Raw genomic sequence first — 26,730 nt, forward strand, 5'->3', positions numbered from 1 at the left:
CCTTCTTGTGCAAGAAATTATTTACCTAGGAGAAGAAACTGAGTGAGTGCAGAGATGGAAGACACTTGTTGGGTTTAACTCTATTTCCAAAAACAGGAATGTAATTAAATACTCTAAAGAAACTACTTTTGAATAATAAAAATAATTTGCTTAAAAATAATATTTCAAACTGTATTCTGCCTTTGACAAAATGTCAGCAACAGTGACTATGTTTCCAGCTTCACTAGCCAGTCCACGCTGATGAAGGAAAGAAGCATACCTGCATTGCTCACGTTCAGTGTTCCAGTCACTAGGAAACTTCTGCCTCCTCAGTACGTAGCATGAACRTGATTGCAATGGCAAGAGTCAAATGTGACAGAGTAGTCAAACAAAAATGAAAAGAAGATGAAAACAATTTTAAGCCTGGTGGTCAAACACATATTTTACTCTAAATGCATGTGAGGCAACTGCTTTTAAATATTACTAACAACCCAAACACCACAAGGTATACACACTGTAATTATCTTTCCCCAAACCTTAACGTAATCTATGTGTCTAGATATTATGATTTTATTTCTGTATCTTAAAATGAATTTAACACCAAAAGAAATTGACACCATAGTAACTCCCATGACTAAAACCCTTTCTCTATCAGAAGAGCTCATATTACATGTAATAGGCAGAAACAACACATAAATACCCATGTCACGCAAGCAGCATTTCCACAAAAGATGGAATCATCTTTGCCTTTCTGCAGACACTGCTACCATGCTGCCAGAGGTTCCTATGAGCACAGTAATTAATAAGAAATGTTTCATGTAGAGTTCACATTGCACAGCAAAGTTGACTGTGTTGAGAATCACAGCCAGAGAGACTCATCAAGTCCATTGGAGTATTTCCACCGAAATCAATGAACTTAGCTCTAGTCAGTAGTGATGTTCTATACACATTAACCATTCAGAAGAAAGGGAAATTATAATCTGATGTCAGAGTAAAGTAAACTAAGTAAACTAGCTGAAAAGTGTGTGAATCAGTGCCAATGTGCAATTAAATTGTGGCAAATAAGTATACATTGATAACATTTACAGAGGAGGCATTTTTAATTGATGTAGATATTTCAGTCAAAATAATTAGGTCTATACTTTAAACCTGTTGTCTCTATTCAGAAGAATATAATATCATGCACATAAATTTCTGGAGATCTTTAACTCAACTTCTATATTAAATTCCAGAGTATATGAGTACCAAAGTCTTTATGTGTTATCCTGCCTTCCTTTTGAAACAAGCTGGTATTTTTTTAAAAAATGTATCTTTCTGACTCCCTTTTCTCAGACATCGTTGAATGGGTTGCAACTATGGGAAATCCAACACAAAAGTGAATTTTATCTCCCCTCTGTTAGAAGGTGCTATCAAATCACTCTACGTCCTGAGCCAGTTAATAGCTCTTTACTTCCCTGAAATTCCCTTTCAGAAATGATCTTATAACTCCTGAGGAACATAAGTCCTGAGAAAGTTGATATCTGTGATGAGAAAAAGTACCTGAGTTCCACTATATGGCTGTCATAGGGACCAATAACAGTATATTGATTGACACTTAGTATTGTAGGACTGTGAATGTCTTCCTAGTGACTGATACTCTTGGTACAGCAAGTTTTACTTTCTGGGAAGCTGTAAGATGGTAAGTCAGTGTTTGCAAACCTTGGTATGGAGCTTGGCAAACCAGCTTCATTCTTCCCCAGAGCTTCTGATGCAGAGCAGGTTCAGCCCACTTCACTTAAAATTAAATTAGAATTATGGTAACATTAAGCTGCTGCCACAGTCAGTGATTAGATAGGTGCAGAATCAGCCTTTATGAGTATCTCTTTCTAATTTTGATTAGAAAGGAGGGACCGTATTCCTAAAATTAATGCCTCAGAAGCTGAAGCTAGATGACGCAAATCTGTCCTCTGGTTTCATATCAGGCACAAATAATTACTTGAATATCTACCAACATTCTTGATAACGATGCACAGGAGATGCTAGCTGGAAAACAGTCTCTACACTCTATTTTYGGCTGAAGTTCAAGAACATGCATGAACACTATAACATTCTTTTCTGAACTCTCTTCTAACCATTTACAAAGTGGTCTGGCAGGAGTATTAATAGAGTTCACCRGAATTCTCATCAGACAGAGTAAGAATGCTATTCCTGAAGAAAAAGAAGGGCTCCTATGCCCAAAGAAAAACTAATTTATGGGAAGAAAAGGTCAGGAAAGCATGGACTTCAGTTAGACTAGAGAAAAAAAGTTCTGTCTAGTCCTATCCATCACTGTGATCAGAGAGATAAGTAAAATTGCTTGTGTTTTCACTGCCAAGCTCCAGTTACAGAAACTGTGGGAAATTCCTCTTTTTCTASCTCTGTCTCTTAGCAGAACAGCTGATACTAGCAATATGAGGTTTATTCTTTCCACGAATCTTTACTAGAGATACTTCCCCAGTCAAACCCAGGGGAAATTCAAACATCAAGCAATTAGCAAAAGCAAATGTGGTCACCTATCACCTGCAGYCTGACTGGAAACATCTGCACACTCCAAAGAATGACACCATTTAGATTTTCTAGAGGACAGTGAAATACTTGCCTCAAAGTAGTTTTCAGATGGTTGAGATTATCTTTCTTATTAATAAATTCAGACTTCACAACAATTTGTCTTGACAGAAGTTAGCATTTAGAGATTCAAAGAGAGTAAGTAGCAAGAAAGGTTGTCTGAAATAATTTATATGAATGATGATCTTTAATTAATTTCAAGGTCTATTGAGCACAACACTATTAAATATAAAGCCTGTGCATAACACTACAAATATTTTTAAAACCTCTACTTAAATTATATCAAGACTCTGATTTAAACTTAATTGTGAAAATTAAACAGTTTCAAAGTTAAGACCTTGATGTCATTCCCTACTGTCATTCAGCTTTGCAGTGTTTTATGATGGGGAATTTCAGATTAGAAATTCTGAGGACTCCTCTGGGCGCAAAGCAAAATTTAAGAGTCTCACTCTGACTATAACTTTCGTCATTTTCAGTGGTGTAAACCAATAGTTGTGCTTTGTTTCACTGTAGTTTTCAGATTTGAATACGCTGCCTTTTTGCAAAGCTTCCCTCACGTAACACCCAGCTGTCAGCCTCCACTCAGATGATGAAACACTGTCCACGAGCATAACGAAGAGCAGTGGCTCGTACATGTCCAGTGCCACTGGTGTTCACATGGCTCCAGCACTGTAACAGTGAGGGACCTCCTCTTAACAGCTCCCTAAACAGACCCTCCTCTAAACAGACCTTCAACACTATATAGCTCTGAAACACCAGGTGAAACAGGGCCTTAAATGAATTGGATAAATACCTGATAGAGAGCTGCTGTTCCTCATGTTTTAAGGGAGGAAAGTTATTAATTAACAAGAAATAGAGCCTTTCAAAGAACAAGAATGGGCTTTGCTAGGTAGACAGGATCGAGTCTAAAGAAGGGGAGAAGCCAATAGGTAAGCATGATCCCTCAGGTAACTGCTACCTGCTAATAGACATTGTTGTCTCTCATGCAGACATTGATTAAGCCCCTACATTTCCTTTCACGTTTTCCCACTTTCCAAATGATTTTTATTGTTTTTGTATCAAATTAAAGTTTTCTAAATGCACAGCTAATGTTTCTCAAAATCTTTTAAGTGCATGCTGACTCAGTCCAGCAATACCTTGCAGGAGAGCAGCTTCAAGAAATGGTCCACTGTTATAGAAAGCATGGTAAATTAAGTTTTACTGAGTTTCTTCCAGGGTTTGCTCAAGAGCCCTTAGTTACTGAACCATGTACAAACTATGTTATTTCTGCCTGTGTGAATTGGGGACTATGAGAAAGGTTAAGTTTTATGTAAATTGCATGGGAAATTGAACGCTGTCCCAGGAGTTTAGGAGGACTTAAGTAAAAGAAAATGTAGCTGAATGGTATAATCTAGGATAAAATAAATGGGAGAAATGAAGGTAGATATTGTGGTTTATAAAAATGCTCTGGAGATTGCCAGACCTACTTTTCCTTTGCAGAATTTCTGTTCAACATCACCATAAAGGTCCAGATTCTAGTCCCTATAATTTACCTTCTTCCAAGAACAATGCCTAATTCTCTGACTGGTTATTTTGGCTCCACTGAGCATGTTTGTGAAAGGGAGTGCTATATAACTTACAAAAGTGCAGAGTGTAACCAATTTTCTGTGCCTCCTTCTACAGCAAAATGATAACATGACTTTTATGTGGAAAGATAAGGAAAACTACATTGCCCATCACCTTGAATTCCGTTTCAAAGGCTAAATATTTAAAGAAGAAGAAAGTTGGTTGTGATATTTATCCATTTTAACTCCGAATGTACAGCTAAGAGGTAGAAATATATCCCAGCAGAGTCTGCAGAATATGTCATACCCTCATTTCAGACAGAAAATCTCTGAGATGGTAAAACTTGGTGATCTGAACCTAGGAACAAATAAGCACATTGAGAGTCCCAGGCACTAGTACATTTGCAATCAAAGCTGCCTCTGCAGAAAGAATTGAAACAAATGGCAGAGCTCTGCAAGGCAAAAGGAGAAATGGGGAGTAAGGGAATTAAGAAATAGCAAATAGCAAGCATTTGCAAGAAAACTGCTGATCTGTGGCTAAACMACCTCTCTTTCTAAGCCAGCTGATTTGTTAGCAGAAGTGTGTGCTAGATTTCAAAGCAGCTTTGACTCTGCATTGACCAGCACCTGCAGCTAGTGCTTCCAGAAGCATTACAAGGCAGGWTCCTGGAAGCTGAGTCATGCTKTTTAACATTAAGCCTCGCAGTACGYGATCCACYGTAAATTTTACCCTACAAATAGCACTGACACTGATGGAGGCTGAGATATGAGGCAGCAGATTTTTTTTTTTTTTTTTTTTTAAGGAATAGCATTTTGTTTCTTTGTAACAGTTACTTATTACCCTTTGCTGTAGCTTCTTCTTTCATCACTTCTTCTAACCATCCATCACATGCCAGGGTAAATATGATTTTGGTCAACGTTTGGTTTGTCTCTTTTTAATTTCCCAAGGCACCAGATATTCTCTTTTACCAGCTAGGTCAATCTAGTGCCTTTAACTTTCTCCTGCTATGAACCTGCTATGAACTATGCTGTTATTCTAGTGCCTAAGGCAGAGACTTATTTCAGCTTTATAAATATATTACACGTTAACATATAATTTTTAGTTGCTCTGTATTCACGCTTTAGTCCCAGCTGTGACTGAATGAGCATGTTTGAAAATCAGGCCCACCTGGGATCATACAAAGGCTCAGTGACAATATTTGGGCATTGGCTTTCCAGTGAGTCCAGAGCAGGCGGAGGGATTACTGTCCTCTTTCACCAAAGTATCGTCAACATTAGAGGGGGCCATTGAAAGGAGGCCAGCTGAGAATACCAGAATCATTTCTGTGGGACTCAGCCAATGCTTCATGCTACTATTGCTATACTTTTTTTTAATATTGCAAATAGCTTCATCCTTCTGGTCCTCCTGGATAGGCATCTCTGATTGYCTGCCCGGGATCCCTCAGGAGGCTGCCCGTCCACCACTGTCTGCTTTGCTTCTTGGCCTTGGCCAGCTTCTAGGACATGCTCACTTTCTCCTCCCAAAGCTCATTTTTCATTTCAGGCCGGAGCCTCCCTTGGAGGGACTATTTAAGTCAGCGTTGCTTCTCAGGGGACAGATCAAGGGACAGTTAGATTCCCTAAAGGTGTTATGGGCATTATTGCAGGTTTCTTAATCTTTGATCTTAACTTTCCTCCACATCCCAAAAACATGATTTCCTCACAAGGAAAAGAAACCTTGTTTGTTTCTTTCTGAGGCCATGATGAAATGAAAAGAGCTGTAGAGTGAGGGACAGTTGTAGAAATTCATAATTACAACCCTTTATCCAGAATAATGGGGTATGTAGTATTCATCAACAGAAGAGTAATTGCTTAGTAAATTCTGAGTCAGGCTTGTTATTTCCCACCAGCTAGCTAGGACTCCCTTCCAATGTCTGAATATGCTTTCTCTCATGCTGATAGCTTCCTGCTTAGAGCTACTATTACTTTTAAAGGTATGCATCATATCATTTTAATGTAGTTCCGTCACTTTGCTGGAGGCATCTGTCTGGAGAATAAGTGGCTTGGAAAATCTGGCATCATCAGCAGTGGTTCTGTTGTCTTTCTGTATTCCGGAAGCAGTGATATCACTTCCAAGAACCTAGACAAAAAATGCCTAATACAGCTAGCCAAACACAAAAATGTGTACATCTGTCTTCATTCTCCATATGTGATAATCTGTCTGCATTTAGAAGTTATTTCATCCTGTGTTTTATATGTCTCTTGCCTAAAAGAAGYCTAAAGGACAAAACTCACTTATAATCTGCACACAGTACCCAGGCATTGCTCTCATCATTTCTTCCTAAACGAATTCCGAGTAGCAAAAGAAAAGAAATGACCTACCCATTGTTCACTGAAAATCACAATGTTATTTGTACATGTCATTAAACTTTTTTAATGGGGACAGAGAAACCAAATGCTGTCTCTCTATCTATTCCACTGCTTAGATTACATTATTCTGAACCCACAGGTGTGGGAAAACCAGATTCCYGACTGTTCCACCTTTGCTATTCTGGTAAGAAGGATTTAAAAAAAGTGCAGAAACAACCATTGCAAATTAGCAAATATATGACATCTGACCAAATTTGCGTCAGATCTGGAGTAATACTTACCTTCCAGTAAGCAATTTGAGTTTGGGAAATCATTACCTGTCTTTCCCCCAGGATGTGGGATTCTTTTCTTATTGACTATTTCCATATCTGTCTCAGCTCTTGCTTTTGACTAGCAATTCCTCTGGGGTTTGACCTCAATTCAAGGACATTCTTTGTTTTTTTTTTTCTTTTTTTTTTTTTAAGGAAGTGTCTTGAAGTGATAACAGATGTGTCTGCTTCATCCTTGAGAGAGCACATCCCTTAACTTGTGTACCTCATAATCTAAGGGCTTATAGTGTTGTACCGTCCTTTGATTTCCCATTTTCACTTCCTCTGATATCCTGTGTGATTAGCCTCAGCTTGGGTTTACAGAGATAAAGTCTTATTTAAAGGCCTTGCTTCTTCCTTCCGATGAAAAATTATTTCAAGCACCTCTAGCTCTGCCAGGTCTCTMTTTCAAAGCAATTCACATAGATTTTTGTCATTTTGCAAATACTTTGGACTCCAAGCCTGCYTGTTATACTTGAACTTTGTCTTTTAGCTGGAATTCTGTCCCCTGTTCTTTGACTATACCATCATTCTTCTACAGCCAAGGCCAGCTGGCAATTTCTCTTACRTACTGAAATATATTAAGTCTTTCTTCTTCCTCTTTGTGCCAATCTTACAACCTAAATATACTTTCTGGCTGCAGGCCATACAGCCCTGCAGGCCATGCAACCTTGTTGCTGTCTCCTGGGCAAAGACAGGAGGTGTCTATAGATGATCCCAATGCTTGTGGTCTAATTAAAAAGTACTTTAATGTGTCTTCTGGTATCTGACTAAAATACTCTAMTCAGACTCTATCAGTCTGTGCGTGATAGGTTGACATCCTTGGCATATAAAGGGCCTGATACTCTTTAGAACAGCAGACATCTCTTTCATCAGGAATGATACACACTTAGTGCACCAATCAGTAAATATTTCTTTGTGGAATCAAACTCAGGATACAGCTTAGTTCTGCTGTTCATATGTCAGGATAACACATAGTATAATCTAACAGCACCTGCATTAGTGATGACCTATCTGACAACTGATTCACAGCTCTAAACACCTCAGTAGACACCTAAAAGCAATCACTARTAGCAATCTTCTTATTGTTCCCCTGGCATCTCAAAGATATTTATTCATGGGCCTCCGACAGTCTTCCTGTCACCTTGCCCCTACTGAGAAGTCAGTAGATCTGAGCCTGTTATCAGCTGTATTTCTTGTTGCCATTATGGAATAATCATTTCCACACCTTTTCACTGAGTCTCAGTGAAAACTGAAGTCACTGTCTGGACCTATCATAGCTTCTGAGTGACCATTTATTGTAGAATGTCTTTTACATTGTAGAGACAAAGGAACAAAGAGACAAAAAATCCATCACACTTAGGAACCACTGCAGAGGAGCAGCTCTCTGAGACCTCGTTTTGGGGAGCCACTTCAAGCTTCAGGCCCTTTCTTCGTAAGTGCAGTATTTCAATCACATCTGCATAGCTTTGGCTCTTTGGCCCACTACTCCTCCAGCCCTCATCCATGCTTTCACTCCTCCACTGTACTCTCCATTAGTTTCTTCCCACAATCTCAGTTCTACTGTTTCTTATTTCTGCTTCACTGCAGTCAAAAGTCTAATTTAACAATCCTCATCTAAGCATTCCTTGCTTATATGCTCAGCATTAGGGAGCASAGCCAGGAGACAGTCAATTCTCCTTAAAATTCCATTATTGCTAATGTGAGGAGTTTTGATTGCAACATATTTAGAAATACAGGCATCTCATGCAGCACTGGAGCTGGCCACAGGAGAAGCATCTTAAGAGTCGAGATGCCGGGGAGACTGACATTGTCCTCTAGTCATACATTAATGTCCATGCTGCATCTTTAACCTGTGATTCTCTGGTCAGTACATGGAAATAAAAAATGAAAAGTATAYGTAATTTTTTGTAGAAGACTATGGAGAGGGCTATGAAAAAGTGTAAAACAATCAATGAAACTAAAATCTTATGTCTGTTCAATCAAGAGTAACGTAGAGATTTTATATGGAGATACATACAGATTAGATATATATAGCTATATATATATATATATGAAAATATATATATATATATATAATATAGAGATTCCTCTATGTATTTAAATCAGATGCAGATTAATCTATTTACAACCACTGCACAAGGTATTTCATAACTCTTCAAAAATAATTAAGTCTTTGCAGAGCAGCAAAAATAAATTCARACATTCAAGAAACTCACTATGACCCAAGAAGAATTTATGCTGGTGCACAGAAAGTTTGAGTAGTGAGTGCCTAAGTATGCCGAATMATGTGTAGTTTGATCAAAAGTGGACAAGTGTGCCTGAATACATATATCTGTCAACAGAGGGTACCATACCTAAATGGAATACAGAGCTAAAGATCCTGCCAGGTATATAACATACATATCTCAGGACTTTATTTGGCTGTGTATGCCAAYTGACAAATATTTTCAGCCAAATGCCCAGCACACATACTTCAATAGCATGGTACAGTGGCAAAGACTGCTGGTGGAATGAAATTCAGCCATACATAACATTTACATTAGACTAYGTAGTCACCCTCTAACTGTAAGTCTTTTTTCACTAGGATACTAATGTTCCCAATAGATTCGTTGTACTCAGGGCAAAAAGATATATGCCAAAAAAAAAGTCATTTGTGTGCAAGCAGGTAGAGATCTATCTAAAACTGGCTTCTTACAAATATTAGCATATTAAATCTCCTTCTGTTACATTTCCAATTGCTGATGTGCCATTTTGGAGTAGCTAACAAAGGCAAACCTGTGAAAACTGGAAGAATATTTAGTGATCAAACCCTCTAGCCCAACATTTCAGCTGGTATGCTCTAACAAACTCTTCATGCACAAATGCAGAGATCTTATTGCAACAGTAGTCTCCATCTGCAGGAATATTATTTCTGGTAGCAGCCTAAGGCAGCAGACATTGAGGCAACATGAAACTTTGCCAGGGATCAGGTTCAAACGTATTTTGTAGTAAAGTCTCAAAACTGGTTTTGCTTTTTAAACAATCCGAGAGTAAAAAGCAAGGAACCAAAAACTGCAACCTAAAGCAATCAGATTTCGTTGAAGATATAAGGCATCAGCCTTTTTTTTAAATCTGATAATAGCAATAAGTAAAACATACGACTTTTCATTTTCACAGATAAGCAATACCAGCCAATCCATTTGAAAACACTTTTTGATTCTAAAATTAGCRGGAAAATTTTCACTGGTAATGAGCCAGAAAAAAGTCAAGTTCCTGAAAGGCTTTGCCAATGAACAAATAAGATTTGTCCTTTGGTTTGGTAAAACCTACAAGACTAACAAGCAGCACCTCTACTAACATAGCAAACACAARGGTCACAACCCATTTTAGAGTGGTGGAGGCCGTAAGTATGTTTACTTCTAGAAAAAAATAATATATACTTTGACCTATCTTTTTAAGATGCTTGATGGAGAAATTGAGTCATTACCATTTCTGAAATGATAAAAAAAGCTGGAAGGTCAGAGTATCACTGCACAATTTTCTTGAAGTTCTTTCTCTTTCTTCAAGATTCATAATGGGAATTTCAGTCACATTACTAAGTTCAGGGGACATTTTGCTCTATGGTTYAGCAAATGTGCTTTTCCAGGACAAGTCTTTCCACTTATATCATGGCCTGGAGCATTAGATGAGGCTGAAATGACAGCTATTAAAGACCTTACAGAATTTTTAATATACCTATTTTGTGTTCCAAAACCCACAAAATCTGCTTTGCTTTAACCTRGACTTCTATAATCTTTACTCACAGAATTCGGCTTTCTTGGGTTAGCTTTGGTTTAYTATTCAAACTTAATTTCTTTTATTATTACACTGCCAGCATGAGTCGGAGTGTGCCTGTGCCTGAGTTAACCTGATGTAGGCATCCCTTTACACTTGTRTTCAGCACAGCACAAAATTGATTGCACATAGTGCATGGTAGAAATAAAATTTTCTTCTGTTCAGTTTCATAGGCTTTTAGAAAGAGTCTTCTCATTACAATATATTTCCTAGCTAATGAAAGAAAATATGACTGATCGTCAGGTCCTTAATGTTCTAAAATTTCCKGTAATCTAAATGTTGTTCTTGCATCAATTTGTAAAAGACTGTCATTTGCACTTGTAAGGATCTTAGGTATCAGTTAACAACTAGAGGTGAGAGTAAAAATCTCTTAATCTAATTATTGATACCTAAAGCTATGCAAAAACATTAAGAATGTATTATTTTAAAAAGAAATAAAAACAGTCGTGTGGTTAAAGCAAAGAATGGGCATGTCTGGCATCCTGCCTCTAGTGTGGGTTTTAGTGACTATTTCATGTGCAGTTTTAGCTAAATTGCTTATGCACTGCACTGTGGATTTATTCCCCACAGGTGCCTCAGCAGCCTTCAGTTCACCTAAATTCTGCTTACAATGTGTGATGAGAGCTAAATGTTAAGATTTGTGAAAACTGGCAGGGGCTACTAGAACCCCACTAGGAGACAATGCTGAGTCATTTCCAAATTCTGCTGCGCTGCAGAGACGGTTTGCAAACCATCTGAGGCAGTAGTAAGAGGAGGCTCACTTCATTCAGGGTCCTCAAGTATAAATCTTCTTCAGCAGGCAATTTTACTCCAAGGGCAAGACAAAAATTGCCATTTACAGGCAAAATATTAAATAGTCACTGAATGAAAGTACACCATGAAGCTAACACTGAAGCCCCAGTTTGCTTTCTACCAGCCAAGAGTCCTAACTAGGGTCAGAGAACCAGATTTCTTATGGAAAATTGAGAATAGTCCAGTGGCTTTAGGAGGACCACTGCCCATTTTGGATATACATGCTGAATGTCCCTTTAAGTTTTCAATTATGTTTATGAACGATGCTCTTTGAGGAAAATAAGGAAAGAAGAATAAGAGTAAGGGCCATAAGCATACTTGAAAGCTTAGCTTCCTCATTTCTAAGTGGGTCTAATGATTTGTATTACATTTTGACATGTTTCTGTGTCACCGGTAATGGTCATTTTCTTGTTCATGCCTTCCTTATGGATGGACTGTTATGCGGTGCACTGCTTGTTTTGATATATCACTGTGCAGAAAGTGAGTCATTAGCTAATTATATGTGTAGACATCCAGAAACTCTCTTGAAAGAATTTTGGCTCTTTCATTTCTTTAAATATTCCCTTCAAAATAAAATTACATTTTTTTCCACTCCACTCATCCGGTGCTCTAAACGTTAAATTATATATAACATTTCCCGCAGGCTGAGGAGTTAGCTGATATTCAGGGGCTTTTCAAGCTGCTACTGAGAGAGAGATGTTGATGGTAAAGTGGAGTTTCCTTGTCTCCATCTAATTATGAAGATATAGGTGTATATATAGACATAGAATTGTGTGTGTGTGTGTGTGTCTGTGTGTGTGTATATATATACACATATATATATATATAGAGAGAGAGAGAGAGAGAGAGAGACACGCATGCATAGAGAGGGAGAGAGAAAGTGTTATTTCACTAACACTGTGGAAAAAAAAAAGGTAAGCAATTTCCTTTGAATACAATTTTCAGTAAGTGGTGCAGCACAAAGGAGTTGTCCCATCCCATTCTTCAACATCTCTCACTTTTCCCTGGCTTACAGCCACACACGGATAACTGTAACTATAACTCAAAACACTCAAAATGCCTAAATCTCAGCTTTGATTGGGTGATTTCCATGACCCCAGCAGCAATGAAACTGACAACTGGAAAGGCAGCAGGGCTGTGACATCCTGGGATGAACCAATGAGTTGCTGTCTCCACACTTGCCTGCTGCCAGCGTGCAGCACACGCAGCTCCCAGATGAAGGCTGAGTCATTGGAGGACAGGGTTCTGCCAGTTCCCAAATTAAAATGAAGACAATATAAGACTGCTAATTCTGCTCATTTACATTATTAGCATCAGAAAAGTTGTGTATCAGGATAACTTTGAGTTCAAGGACTAGAGTGATGGGTTCTGGAGATAATAAACAGCTCCAAAGAATGTCAGTGCAGTTGTTTCACAACGCCAAATACCATGTTCAGGCAACAGTCAGTCAGTAATTGATCTATGGTAATTTTTCCATCCGTAAAAAAAAGTACTGGCCACGTGCTTCTATCTTCTGACACAGAGCGCTGTCATGATGCTGAAGGAGAGYGTCCACCCCTCCTGAAGCAGTGATGACAACCTGCTAGAAGCATACTCCTGGGTGAATCACCACCCCTGACAGCCACAGGGCTGCGTCAGCGGCACTCCCCTACCGCAGCTCTGACATACCCGGGGATTTCACTAAGACATTTTTGCTGAGACACAGATGCTTTTTGAGGGAGTTGTTCGGCTTTGGGATTTTTCAGGGCCTCAAATCCYTCTTATGAACAGGAATTTTAATAGTCGTCATAACACATCTGTGACAAGTGCTAGTCAACAAGCAATACAAAAATAAAAACATTTCAGCAAGTTAATGCACCGTATACACTCACCAGTTTGTAAATAGAAGATATCCACTCAAAGTAACTGGCAATATTTCTGTGACTCCCTCCTATAGTATCTCCYTGGTAGCCACACTTATAAATAAGTTAATTTCTAGGAAATACCTCATAGCATTATATGAATTTTCAGGTTCTGATATTATCATTTAATTCTCCCATGTTCTGACTTCTTTTTCCCAGCACATCTGGGAAAAATAAGAAATGCAGGGATATTACATTCTTACAGGCACAAATGATTGTATAATTTCCATATTCACAAATTAATGATTAAGACTAGGTTTTAAGTATGCAGGTACACTCTGGACYGCTAAGATCCTAGTACTAGTCACTGACATAGTCTAGTATGCCACACTACAGCACCAAAAATTGCCATCTAATTTACCAAAACAAATGTCCAAATTTTAGCTGAAATCAACTCGCTATATTTTAACTTCAATTTTTAGAATTTACCACAAGTTTCTAATTCTCAGCTGAAGCAATCTGCAGGAATCTGCCCATAGTGTTGATATTTTCTCATGAAATTATTAAAATATTTCATTTCAACTTTACCAATACAACTTTTCCGTTATCTGTAGAATCATCAAAAAGTTGTGGAACAAGTTTTTTTTTGTTGTTTTTTTTTTTTTTTTTTCCCAGAATATTCAGTTTGGCAAGAGTTCCAAGTTGTTGATTTTTCTTCTTAATTCATTCATCAGGACAAATTTCTGAAATATAAGAATCTCTCTACTGGAGCAAGATTTTGACTTAATTCTACTCACTTGACTTTTTTTTTACAAAGAACAGTCTCACGTGCAAGCTCCACTAGTGTGTTATAGCATGCACGGGGCTGAAAGGGTGTAAGTACTTCAAAAGCATTTGGGAAATGCCTTTGCTCCTGTAAGACATATTTAGAATATTCCTAGTAAAAATTAACAAGTAAATATTTATACGATCAGCTATGTAATACAGTGCCTCAGAAGTTAGAAAGGTGATGATATGTGGAATCTTCTATTGAGAATAGTAGTAACAGATCAGTAACAAAAGCATAGCATAAAGCCTAGGATAGCTTCCTTCTGGGGATTTGTCATTGTGGTATCTTCAGCTGCAATTCATTTTCATGCRCTGCCCCTTTCCTTTTGCACTGATTCAGAAAAGCATTCTAGCATGTCGACATGTRTGTGAACTCTGCTTAAAATAAAGCATGTTCTTAAAAGCCCTGAATTCAGCAAAATAACCATACTGCTAGGATCTTAGTCAAAATGTCTGTGACTCTTGCTTACAGATAGTGTCCTTGGTGTTGGTGGTAACTGGAGGCCAGTCCTTCTAGCAGAGATAGTCAGGGAAAAATGTGCAGACCAAAACTGATGATGCTTACCTGCTGCTTTTCAACTATGCCTCTCCAGGCATAAGTAGCAAAGAAATTAATCACAAATTGATTTCATATAACAATATCTTCATTCCTTCACACTGAGAAGTTCATATACACTATCAGTCAACAGATCTTAGATCTTGCGTSGATCCTTTTCTGGTAAGATGCTGCCCTGATGTTAAATTACACTAGGACCTTTTTTCCTCTCTCTACGTTTTTCTCTTGTTTTAGTTTGAAAAAAGTACAGAAGCACTTGAAACTGACCTAAAAAGATGAAGTTGATGGAAGCCATGCAGGTGGTAAATGTCAGAAGAACRGTTTGAGGATCAACCTCATCACAGTGGAGCCACTGCATACATTTCCTTAACAGTAAGCGAGGAATAATGAAATGGACAAGCTCTATGTTTTATCATGTCATAATCTCTTATTAAATATTCTTTTTGGTGTTTTGTTTTCTTCCTTGTCCGCAGCACTCGTTCCATCATTATTCAGTTCAAACAATGAGCCTTTCTCCACCTTTGGGAGTTTTATTTATACTTTTTTTCCCTTCCTGATGTAAAATAGTAATACAAATCAAGAAGTCATCCCAGGGGTGATTAGACTCATTCATATGTAAAACAAATAGAGTAATATCTGGGGAGGACTATTAAAAACATCTCTGATTCTCACTATTCAAGAACATTTTCATCTTTTTTCCACCGTTATGCACCAAGATAGAAAATTAACCCATGCCAGAATAAATGGTGAAAAAATATATGGCGCTATTCGGTCAAAGTCTTGCAAATTTGTACTCCATAGGCAATTGTGATAATTCGTATTTTATTATTTACCAGGCAGATGGAAAATCCTCACGACAAATTGATAGCTGGTGATTGCTGGGAGAAGTACTATTAAGCCTGACGCTGCCACTCTGAACCCAAAGGGGCTTTTTATCTTTCATTCCAAAGAAACTAAGATGAGGATTTACACTGAAAGTTAGTAACACTCTTTTCCAAGAATAATGGTGGAGTCAGGACATCTGCCAAATGTTCTTCCAAATTTTCACAATTGCTTTCTTTTGATAGACTATGAATCAGCAGGAACTATTTCTTCTTTGTTTTCAGCATAGTAAGTGATGTGGAGGGAGGGTTCAGACAACCCAGAAATAATTCATTGTCTTATTTTTGCTCCTAAAGAAAAGTAGAAAGTACCTAGGAATGCTCTTTTAAAGAAGAAATTTGGGGGGCTTCTCAGAATGAGAAAATGGCTGAGTTTGATCTGATCTGAGTTTCATTGAAGATGGAAGAGATTTTGTCTGCAAAATAGCAGCCTGCCAATTTTTGTTAGTGCAGTACCCTTCAAACAGTCATTGTGGAAAATGCATTCTAGGCTGCAGTATCTCCATTCACAGTCATCTTTGTCACTCTATTGGTAAAAATAATTACTCCAGATTTTATTTCTTATCACTTAAAACTGTACTTGTGTCACCACGGCTGTACTATTTGTTATTATATCAGCTTACATTGCACTAAGCAATAAAAGAAAAAAGTAAATTAACAAACATAAAACTAATGTCTACATACCCAGAACTCACACACAGCAAGCAAACTTCTCAGTTCATACTTGTCTAGAGTAAAAGTTTTACTCTGGTCATTGATTATTTGTGTTTTACAAATGGAGATTGGTAAAAATTGTCCTGAAAAGGACATGGTTGTTTAGCTCTCTTTTGGACCAAAAAAAAAAATCTGTCATTTTTTACTGCACAAAACGTGGAAAATAGAGCAAGCCGAACTGCACTCAGCTGTCACCTAATGACAGAGAGACACAAATTTCCTTAGGCAACAGATTTTATCTCTTTCAATTTGTGGAGATATTTTTCAGTGAATGTCATAAAGGTGACTGTGTGGCTTGTGGTATGGCCACTGTGGACGTGCTGCTTTTTAAGAGCCCTGGGAACATCGCCGGGATTCCTTAGGGTCTGTGGAGCACAGGTTGTAAGCCACATGGTTGGGTCCTAAAATTTCTACTTGAAAAATTCTCTAGCTTCCTGCCTTTCTCTGGCTAGAATCACCAAAGYGTCAAAAATACTAAGTTACTCAACATCCAACCTTTAACACACATTTATCTCTTAGTAGGGTTCAAAGACTAGATGTCCCTCTATCTGCTTCACCTGTGGAGCTCTTCCCAATACATTTTCCTTGGAGTTCACCTACTGGAGCAGATCTGAGGGGCAATCARACTAAATATTCCAATATTCTGTTAGAGCCAAAGCTATTTAAACATAACCTTAGTGCAGGATCAGTGGCCTTCAGTTGCCACCATAGCCTTTATTAACTTATCATTCTATCCCTTATTATATTCTAAATATATTAAGATACTAATGCAGTAAACTTATGAAGAAGCTGTATTTGCCTAATGTGAYGAAATTATTTTAAATGAATTTTAAGCTTGTAGTTCTGACAGCCTTCCACAGAGGTTTAAACAATTATGACAGATGCCAATTATAGCAATGGCTGGGTTTGGAGAGTAACGGAAGAGAAATGGTGGGAAAGAGAGACTGTTAATATAGATTTTTATGAGGGACGCTGAAATGATTTGCACATTAGAGTTTTATGTGACAAATAATTTTATCTCCCCAAGTGCATTTTCCTCAAACTTTCCAAAAGGGAGCACTTAGACTTCTCATGTCAAAACAATATTTTCCTTTTCTAGCATTTAAAAGGGGAGTTAAAAAGAGCTAAAAACTAAATCCCTTGCTGAAATGCTTGATTAGGCTTGTTTGACCTCCTCTGTTTTGTGTTTGTTTGTTTAACCAAAAACACCTTAAAATGCTGTCAGTTCAAGATGACCTGAAATTGCCTATTCCTTCCCACAAGCTTCCATTTTTTCTACTCAAGTGAACTTAAAAAATCAATTATATACACAAACATGCTACAGACCTCAAAAAGCCAAAAGCCACAGTTCCCACAACTCAAGATAAAGAAGAAAGGAAGGCAGCAATCCTTTTACGTTAACCTTTAATTGGGACACACACACACACTCCACCTCTCACTGACTCGTTGTAGACCGTAAACCTGAGCCAACCTTTCAGTGCATACCTCTAACCTTTACAGTTCAGTTCGTTTTCTCCTATAGCGGATACATTTCCACAGGTTGGGCTTTGGGGTGGGAGAGGAGGTAAAAAGAAGAGGGGCTGACAGTCATCAATCCTACCTGAAGCCCAGGCTGTAAGAAAAATATTCACACAATACTGAACCCACRCTAAAAAGCCCTGCCATGTCCTGGAGATTTCTGCAATATACCCTACTTAACCCAGCCCAGTCCCTGGACAAAACCAGTGTTACAAACTACATGCTCCATGGTAGGAGGCAGGAGAGATCACAAAAGTTTCATAATTGAGCAAATACCTATCTGTAMCTCATGAGGCTTCTATAATCTCTGATAGAAATATGGCTGGACAAGACACCAGCAAGGATAGATAGCAACAAGGAATTGGTCAGAAGCAAAGATGACAAYGCAGGACTACTGAGGAACAAAATCTCTCACAGTGTGATACCCACCCTGTGCTGTACACCTTCTCTGTGTGACAGTCCCCCTTGCAAGGAGTGACAGGCCTGAAATGCTGCAACAGCCTTAGCATTTTAGTTTGGGAGTGTGCTTCTGAAGCAAATTTCTTGGTATCTYCACTTATGTCCCTTTGGCTTGTACCACAGAAGGGTTTTGGAGTTCTTGAACTGAATTCTTTCTGATGAAACTGAACACAAAGATATACTCTACGAGAGCACCTGAASCAAATCAATTATTGTTCTGCTCTCAGAAGCATAATTTCAGTGCACAGAGACAGATACCACAGAATCACAGAATGGTTGAGGCTGGAAGAGAMCTCTGGAGATCCTCTGATTCAACCCCCCACATTAGACAGGATCACATCCAGGTGTGTTTTGAATATCTCTAGAGAAGGAGACTCCACAACCTCTCTTCACAACCTCTCCCAGTGCTCTGTCGCTCTCATAGTAAAAAAGCTTTTCCTCATATTCAAGGGGATCTTCCTGCGTTTCAGTTTGTGCCCATTGTCTCTTGTTTCTGGGCACCATTGAGAAGAGTCCAGCCCCATCCTCTCTACACCCTCCCTTAAGGTATTTATAGACGTTGTTAAGGTCCCTCTCAGTCTTCTCTTCTCTAGGCTGAAGCATCACAACTTTCTCAGCCTTTCCTCACTGGGGAGATGTTCCTTTCCCCTAATCATATGAGCTAGTGCAAAGTAAAAACTCCTGACGTGTGTTCAGTGTGGCCATTGAGTTTCAGCAGCGTTTCACTGCACAGACCTTGCTCCCTCTGAACCACAGTACTTGCTAACGTAGACATAGTGTCGGTGTGTCAAGAGGAGCAGAAAGGGTTAGAGTCCTTCAGATGCCTCACAGAAATGTCAGAGTTGTCTTTCAACCAGATTTCAAAGCCGCTGAATATTCATTACAGTGAATTCAGTCAATCCGTATTGTATATACAAGTGCAATTGCAAAGTATTCTACAGACAATAAGTGATTTCTATTGTAATTTCCATTACAGTTGCAAATAGAACATTGTTCTCAATGTTTTCATAGCAGTCTCCCACTTGGACTGTTATCGTGAAATATGTTACCTGTCATAAAGTACTGAGGGAGGATTGCACAGATGGGGTGGGTGATACAAAATTACTTACTTACAAAATATACCCGATTAGCAAATGGATCACATTTAAAAATTAGGAGAAAGGATAACAAGATTAACTWACAAAAAGGATGCACAGGAAGATGGATTATGAAGGAGATTCAGTGGTGAATTTTTTCCTTAGAGACAAATTTTAGTGATTTTATTTTTATAGTAAGGGTAAGGCAATTGTTTATTTATCTCTCTCAAATAGGGAACTAGTTCCCTGAAAATGCTGATAACTTTCCACCCACTGACAACCCCAATCCTATATTATCAATCTATTGGAAATTTTCATTTCAGGTATGATAAAAAGAAGMCTATCTTTATAGCTGCATTCTCTTGTTCCATCAGGAATAATGAAGAGATGACCTGAATAGCATCTCACATCCTAACAGCAAGAATTATTCATTTTAAAATACAAAATTAAGCTATTTTAAAGTTAAATAATTTCATTATAGGTAAAGCCTCTGCTTTGACAGTTCTTGAGGAATGCATTTAAGATTTTCTGGTTATCCACGAGTCCCATTGACTAATATTTGAAAACTMCCATAGGTTTTTCATCTGGGAAGTTCATTTGCTTTTACTGTTAATGTGAAAAAAACAGCATGTCTTTWTATCAGTCCACATGGTAAATAGCCAGTGTTTAGTCAACATTCCCTAATTAATCCTCACAAYATTTCTGTGAGGTTTTATTAATTCCATCTCATCACCAGAAATGAATCTAAGACAGAAAAAAAGMAATGAATAGGTCAAGATCACAAGAGATTTAATTGTAAAGCTACAATTATAAGTTGCAGCTTCCTGACACTCACAGCTACATACATTTCTCCGTATCTTCATGAGAAAGCTAATGTCTGTCACCTCCCTCCTTATCAATGGGCAAAGACCCAAAACGGTTTTACACTTCATGAGTTTTCTGTGTAGTTTTGGAAAAGTTTAGTGTTTTTCCTTCTGTTTTCCTATATAGCTATGATAACTTTTACTCATTGGTCTGTACAAAATATACACAAAGGCTAATCCCCAGATCCTTCTACAGAGAAACTTTTTGACTAAGCTGCAAAAATCATGATCTTCAGTAGAGCAATAATGAATAAGGGTCTAAATGAGGGCAACACTGTTTGATTTTACATCAGCAAGAAGTTTTCTGACCTCCTACGTTCTAGCAGCACCACACAGGCACATTCCACAGAACCAGGCTCCCGCTGCAGCGTTAGGAGAACAACCAAATGCAGAAGCTGAATGGGTGAAGAAAGAAGCCAAGTTACATCTGAAATTATACTATTATCCACATCAAATGGAGAAAAAAAAGAAATCATAAAGCCTAATTTTTGGTAAGTCCTTGAAAATGTTTCAATCTAAGCTTGAAAGTGATCTTCAAAGAAATTTGCACAGATTACATAACGAAGTCCCCAAAATGGAATAAAGGACATCATGCTAAATTAACGAAAAAGACTAAGCCCACTATCAGAATAAAGGGAGGATTTAATAAACAGCAAAATGTAAGCAGAAACCAAGATAAAAAATATCCAGCTCATATGATGAGCTACAAACTGTTTCAGAAAGATTTGATGACAATGGTATATTCAGGATTCCTCCCTTTCCTCAATAGTGTTCTTGCTAAAAGGGCTTTGTTTTGCTGTTATAAACTTATTACTATTAAAGTCCATAAAACAACATATATTTACACTGTGATTTCAGCAAAGAATCCTGTGTCACAGAGATCTCACAAGTGAGAAGAGACACCCTAATGTGTGCTGTGAGGGGCCATGAAACATTTACGCTGATAATACAGTTATGTTTACAGCAATGAGAAACAACTGATATGCCTGAAGCGGTTTGAGTGAGGAAAATGGARCAAGAGAAGTCGTTCTTGAAAGACCTTGGATGGGGAAGGCAGAATCCTGAAAAAGGCACACTAACTTGAAGAGAAACAGGGCTAATTTACTGATGGTTTAGTAATTGTCAGGTTCAGTGAAAGCCATGGAAAACCTTTAAAATCTCTATAAAAGGGACCTGTTTTACAGAGACTGTCATTGCTGAAAGGGAAAATAATAGACTAATGGGACTAATTCTAAACCCAGCAGGTCTGGAGGTGAGTCCCAGCAGAATAGAAAGAGAAAGCAATCCTGTCAGTTGAAAGAGAACTTGTAAGGAAAGAATATTCTGCTGGGTACCATCAAGCCAATTGTGGACTAATGCACATCTCTCATTTCTGTCACTAATTTAAATAGGCTGAACATTCAGTCACTGTTATTATGTTATCTTTTTAGCTGAAGGTCGAACATATGGGCCATGAGGCCTTACCATTTCTACTCTATACGGAAATAATGGATGCCCCCAAATTCAGTATACGATATTATACTTTGTGACTAGCATGTTTACTAATAACTAGAACTGATAGCTGTATCTTACCAAAAAAACATAAAAAATAAAATAAAGCAGTAGATGCTTTAGCTGGGCAGAGATCTCTATATAATGAGCAGAGATACATACCAGTAGGTAAGGAATGACATGCTCCCTGTCACAGAACTTCTCACTGTGGGTGTGCACGTATGGTATGTTGTGCCAGGGCCGTCATCACTGATTAGTAGTTCTTCTTCTTATGGCTCTCTACGCTCATTTCTCACGTAAAACTGTATGAAAGAAAACAGCAGAACATTCTAAAGGGCTATTTCTTGTACTTATGTACTCTATGATGCAGACACTGGAAAAAAAAAATGTAGAGTTACTAGCAGGAAACTTAGTCTTAATTCTGCAGCTCTAAAACAAGAAGTATCTTTCTCCTCTAGGCTTCTTATAGAATCATACAGTAATTTAGGTTGGAAAGGGTTGCTGTAGGTCACCTATTCAGAGCAGGCCACCTTCTAGTTTAGATCAGGCTGCTCAGGGCTATATCCAAGGCCCCAGGTTTGACTATCTTAAGGATGGAAATTCCATAGCTAGTCTAGGTAAGCTTTTCCAGTGTTCCGTGATCTTCATTCTGCAGAATTATTTTCTTTATATCTTACCAGAAGATTCAACGCTTTTTATGTTAGAAGTAAAAATTCCCAAATATAATCTCCCCAAAATAGCAYTAATTATTGGGTTTAACTTTTCATATTACCCTTATTAATTTACAGGATGTACTTTTCAGCATGCTGAATAAACAAATTTAAATGCCCAGATATTTGCTAGGTCTTGCAGTGCAGCCTGGAATACATTAATACATTTTTAATAGCATATGTTTTACAACAAAACAATATTCAAGGACCCTCAGGAATTATGAGTTATTATTCTGCCAATATGAACAACATGGCCACAGAGATTACAGATCACAGCCTTCTATCCTGGCTTTTAAGCTAAAATAAAATCTTCTTTGGATCCTTCCAAAATTAGGAGTTTGATGCATCGTGTTCCTTCTCCTAGACAGAACACACAGCATATTTCATGTGCACACATCAAATATTCACTAAAGTAGATTCAGATAACATGTTAGAAATTATTAAATTTGTAATTATTTTATAGGTATTCCAGTGTCTTAAAGAGACTCAGTTCTGTTACTATGCTGCAGCACAGAGCAGCACAAGTGTTTCTGTACTATTTGAGCAATAATACAGAACTCTCACAGCCATGGATGCGTCAAGGAGAATGATGTTAGAGGGACTTTGGACCTTTAGCTCCTGGCTTCTGTTCCTTCACTGGACTATCCAAATCTCAGTCCCCAATACAGCAGGTGGAGACTTGCAATGGGGAACCGAGAAGGAGGAGTTGTGCATTTGCTCTTTACAGCAGAGGGGAGAGAAGTCCCACATCGCATGATGGGATCTCCTCATCCTCCTTCTCCCCCTTCACCTGCACTGGTGCTTCTGCAGTTGCCTCTTGACCAGACACAACCATTGGATGAGCAAATAGGCAAAAGGGAAGAGAAAGAACTTGGARGAACCCTGGCAAAAGTAAGTGCTACACAGCAAACAAGAGTTATTGATCTTCCTAAGGAGCACGTAGAACCGTCCTACTGTATGGGACTGGTTTTAACTAAGTAAGGTACCCATGCCTGCGTTATGGCAGTGCATAGAGCAAGCATATACAAAATAAAGCATGCAGYGTAATTGTGGCTTTGTGGCTTTTGTGGTCAAATCTAAGAGAGATTCAGTGATCATAAAACATACAGGGACTGCTGGGATAAATTAAAGTGATCTTCTCTATAACTATAGGTGTTTCCTGAATTAATTTCTGTTTCAGTAAGAACTTATCTCTGAGAAAATATTCACCTGTAAAAATGCTAGTGGTGGTAAAACCACTACACATTTGAGAAGTAACTCAGACGATTAATATCCTCTATGGTTAAAAATGTAAACCATACCTACAGCTGAAATCATTTTCTTTCAACTTCTAACCTCTACCATTGTCACCTGGATCTGCTAAAATGAAGGTGCCATTATCAGRCTTCAGTTTCCCCACATAAACTACCCTGAAGTCATTTCTTTCTCTTCAGAAAGCTCAATGGATTAGTCAACTTTTTTTTTTTTTTTTTTAATAAGTAGGTCCTGTCCTCACAGCTGTTGATTTTTTCCACTACTTGATGTCTCCTTAAGGACATTTACATAATAATTCATGAATTGTGCTTATTACTGTAGCAGTTGAAGTGGGGCACACCATGGTAACAGGTCCACAATTATTTCTGTGATCTCTGACAGCACTGCAGCAATCACTGCTTTGTGGAAGGGATGAACAAATTTACTGACAATCTCAGGGACAAAATCTGGAAAATAATTGTATAAACACATATCATGCTCTTCCATCTTAAATTCAGAACCACCTGAGACAAAGAACTAATTTGATCAAATATCTGGATTTTACTTCATTGTTAAGGCTGTATGAGATGCAATTTGGTTTTATCCCATAAAAAGAATAGTTGAATACAGATCTAGGGATATTAAAGTATAAAAGCAGACGTTTTCAGCCTTATACTCTTGAGTCTTTCAGCCTTGCAGTCTTTTTTCTCTATTTCTCTCCCTCTGTCATACACAAATGCTACTGTAACAGAGACATCCTACAAAATGGGTCACAGAGGAGCAGGCTTTAGAATTGCAGTAATGGGAGTCAGACTGGCATCTGAATGCTTAATTTTAAAAAAACACAAATTGCTCCTAACTCTCCTAAAAGGTGTCATACCCCCGCCCAAGGCTAAGAGGATCCTGAGCGGCTCCCATTACTATTAACCGGCTGTGTGGCACTCCCACTGCTTTCACACTGCAGAATTTCCCAAGGGTAGGATCATTGGTTTGTAGCTGCTGAAGGCTTAAGATAAACTCCAAATTTCAAAGCAATTCTGAAGGGGGAATATTAACTTTTATTTGGTTTACACTGACACCAAGCAAAGACCTTCAAGTGTGAACCCCAAAGTTTCGTAAACTTGAGAGAAGTTTTCAGGAAACCTGGTATCTGCTGTCAATAAAAGCTGAAGCTAGGCGAGTTTTCAGCTTTAGCAACCAGTTTTAGATTTAKAAATCACAACATTGATGGCATAATGCTCTAACCTAAAAGTAAAATACTGCTGTAAAACTATAATCTTTGATATAAATCTAAAGTAAAACTATAGAATTATTATATACTAACTGCAGGTCACTGGAATTGTCTTACATGGTTTTACTGTTATGTCAAACAGGGAACCAAYAAACGGACTTTAAAAACCTCTACTACAAAACCAGTGGAGCTGCTGAGCATGACAATTAATTGTATCCAATTCAATAAGATGAGGGAAACAAATATGGCAGGTCTGTGAAAGCTAAGCCTAGCACCCATCTTGAAGGGTTCAGAGCTAGCTATGTGGGATGCTGCTGTTAAAATATTTTTAAGCCAAAGATATTAGCTCCACAAGTTTTGGCCCAGGAGGCCTCTACTGCCATTCACTGCTGGGATCAAACCAAGCTCGGAGAGCTGGCAAGTGTTCTCAACAATTGCAGTGAATGAATTGCTCTATAGCCAGGTTTTTCCTTCTTCCCATCCCTTGCTGCTCGTGCAGATTCCTGTTCAGGCTACCTGTGTTTCCAATTCCTCTGCACTCATGCTAAGAAATAATACATGCTCTCTGCTTCATATTTATTTCAGCAGTCTGCAGGGCTGAACTCAAGCATGTGCAATACTTTGGCTTGAAAGTAGGCACCCTAACATGCAGAAGATTTATGGCAGGTGAGTCTGCATAGCAGAAACAGATTTTTATTCCAAGAAATTGGACCCAATAYCACCGCCACAAAAGTAAAGATAATTTTACTAATTAATACATTGGGAGCAGTCCTCAGGAACTATACTGAGCTGTAGTTTTCCATTAGTCTCTGCAGAGCTGCAGTTTTACAATGTGACAATTATTAAAATATCACTTCATTGCAAAAATTATATTTTTAAGCTGTGCCATGGGTTTTGACATTTGATAACTTCATAATATGTTTTACTACGTGTTCCTGATCAGGTATTAATGTGCAAAATCCCACAAATGCAACACAATACAATAAAATTTTTGACTTAGGTATTAATTAGGTGATTAAACTGTCACACAAGATTTGTTTATCCTTTGTAAATTGGTAGCTCAACCTTCACAATTTATAAGTGGAACAAATCATAAAACAAAAGGCTTGGTTCACTATAAAAAACACTAAGCTTTTGCACAAGGCCAAAGCAGCCATGAAAATTTGATTTTCCACAGCTTACTCAGTCTTGAATAGGCTCTGSTTTGTAGATTTTTTTATTGAGTGAAGCCAAAACTCATTATAACTAAAATCTTTAGGAATAGCATGTGTTTGCTCTATTATTTTTAATGTCATCAACATCACATTTTAACCTCATGTATGAAAGTGGTAAGAACACAAAGATACATTTTATCACTATTTATTACCAGGGTGTGGACAAAGGAAGGAGGAAACAATTACTCATTTCTCACAGTATCAGCYGTGGGTAAAGGGCAGGCTTAAGGTAAATTAAAATAGGGCTTTTTGCACAGTGTATTGTGAAATTGTGGAAGTCATTATCACTACATCTTAGGGCAATCAAAAATAAATATGTTAATCAACAATATAAATAATAAACAATAAATATATTGAGACAAATTCACAGSGGTTAGGACATTAAACACAGTATTCCAGTTGCTGCTTAAGAAATCTCTCAGCAATCACTGAAAGTGGGAAAGCCCTGAGCAACGTGGTCTGTTCTCTAAGTCTGGACCTGCTTTGAGCAGTAGGTTAGAATAGAGACCTCTGAAGTCCCTGCCACCTGAATTATCCTGKATCTCTATGACCTTACTTCATACGTGCTCTTTTCTCGTACTGTAAGTGTGCTGGCTTGTATCAGAGACAAGTTAGGGAACCACACAGACATTTGATCTGAGTTACTAGGGAAGTTTTTACACTATGTTAATTAACAAAATGCTGTGTAACCTGATCCAAGATAAATTAAAGTCAAATCAATTTCAATAGCTTCATTAATTGTCG

This window comes from Rhea americana, unplaced genomic scaffold (genome assembly GCF_003343005.1).
Source record: "Rhea americana isolate MKP2758 unplaced genomic scaffold, rheAme1 scaffold_40, whole genome shotgun sequence".
Taxonomy (NCBI): domain Eukaryota; kingdom Metazoa; phylum Chordata; class Aves; order Rheiformes; family Rheidae; genus Rhea; species Rhea americana.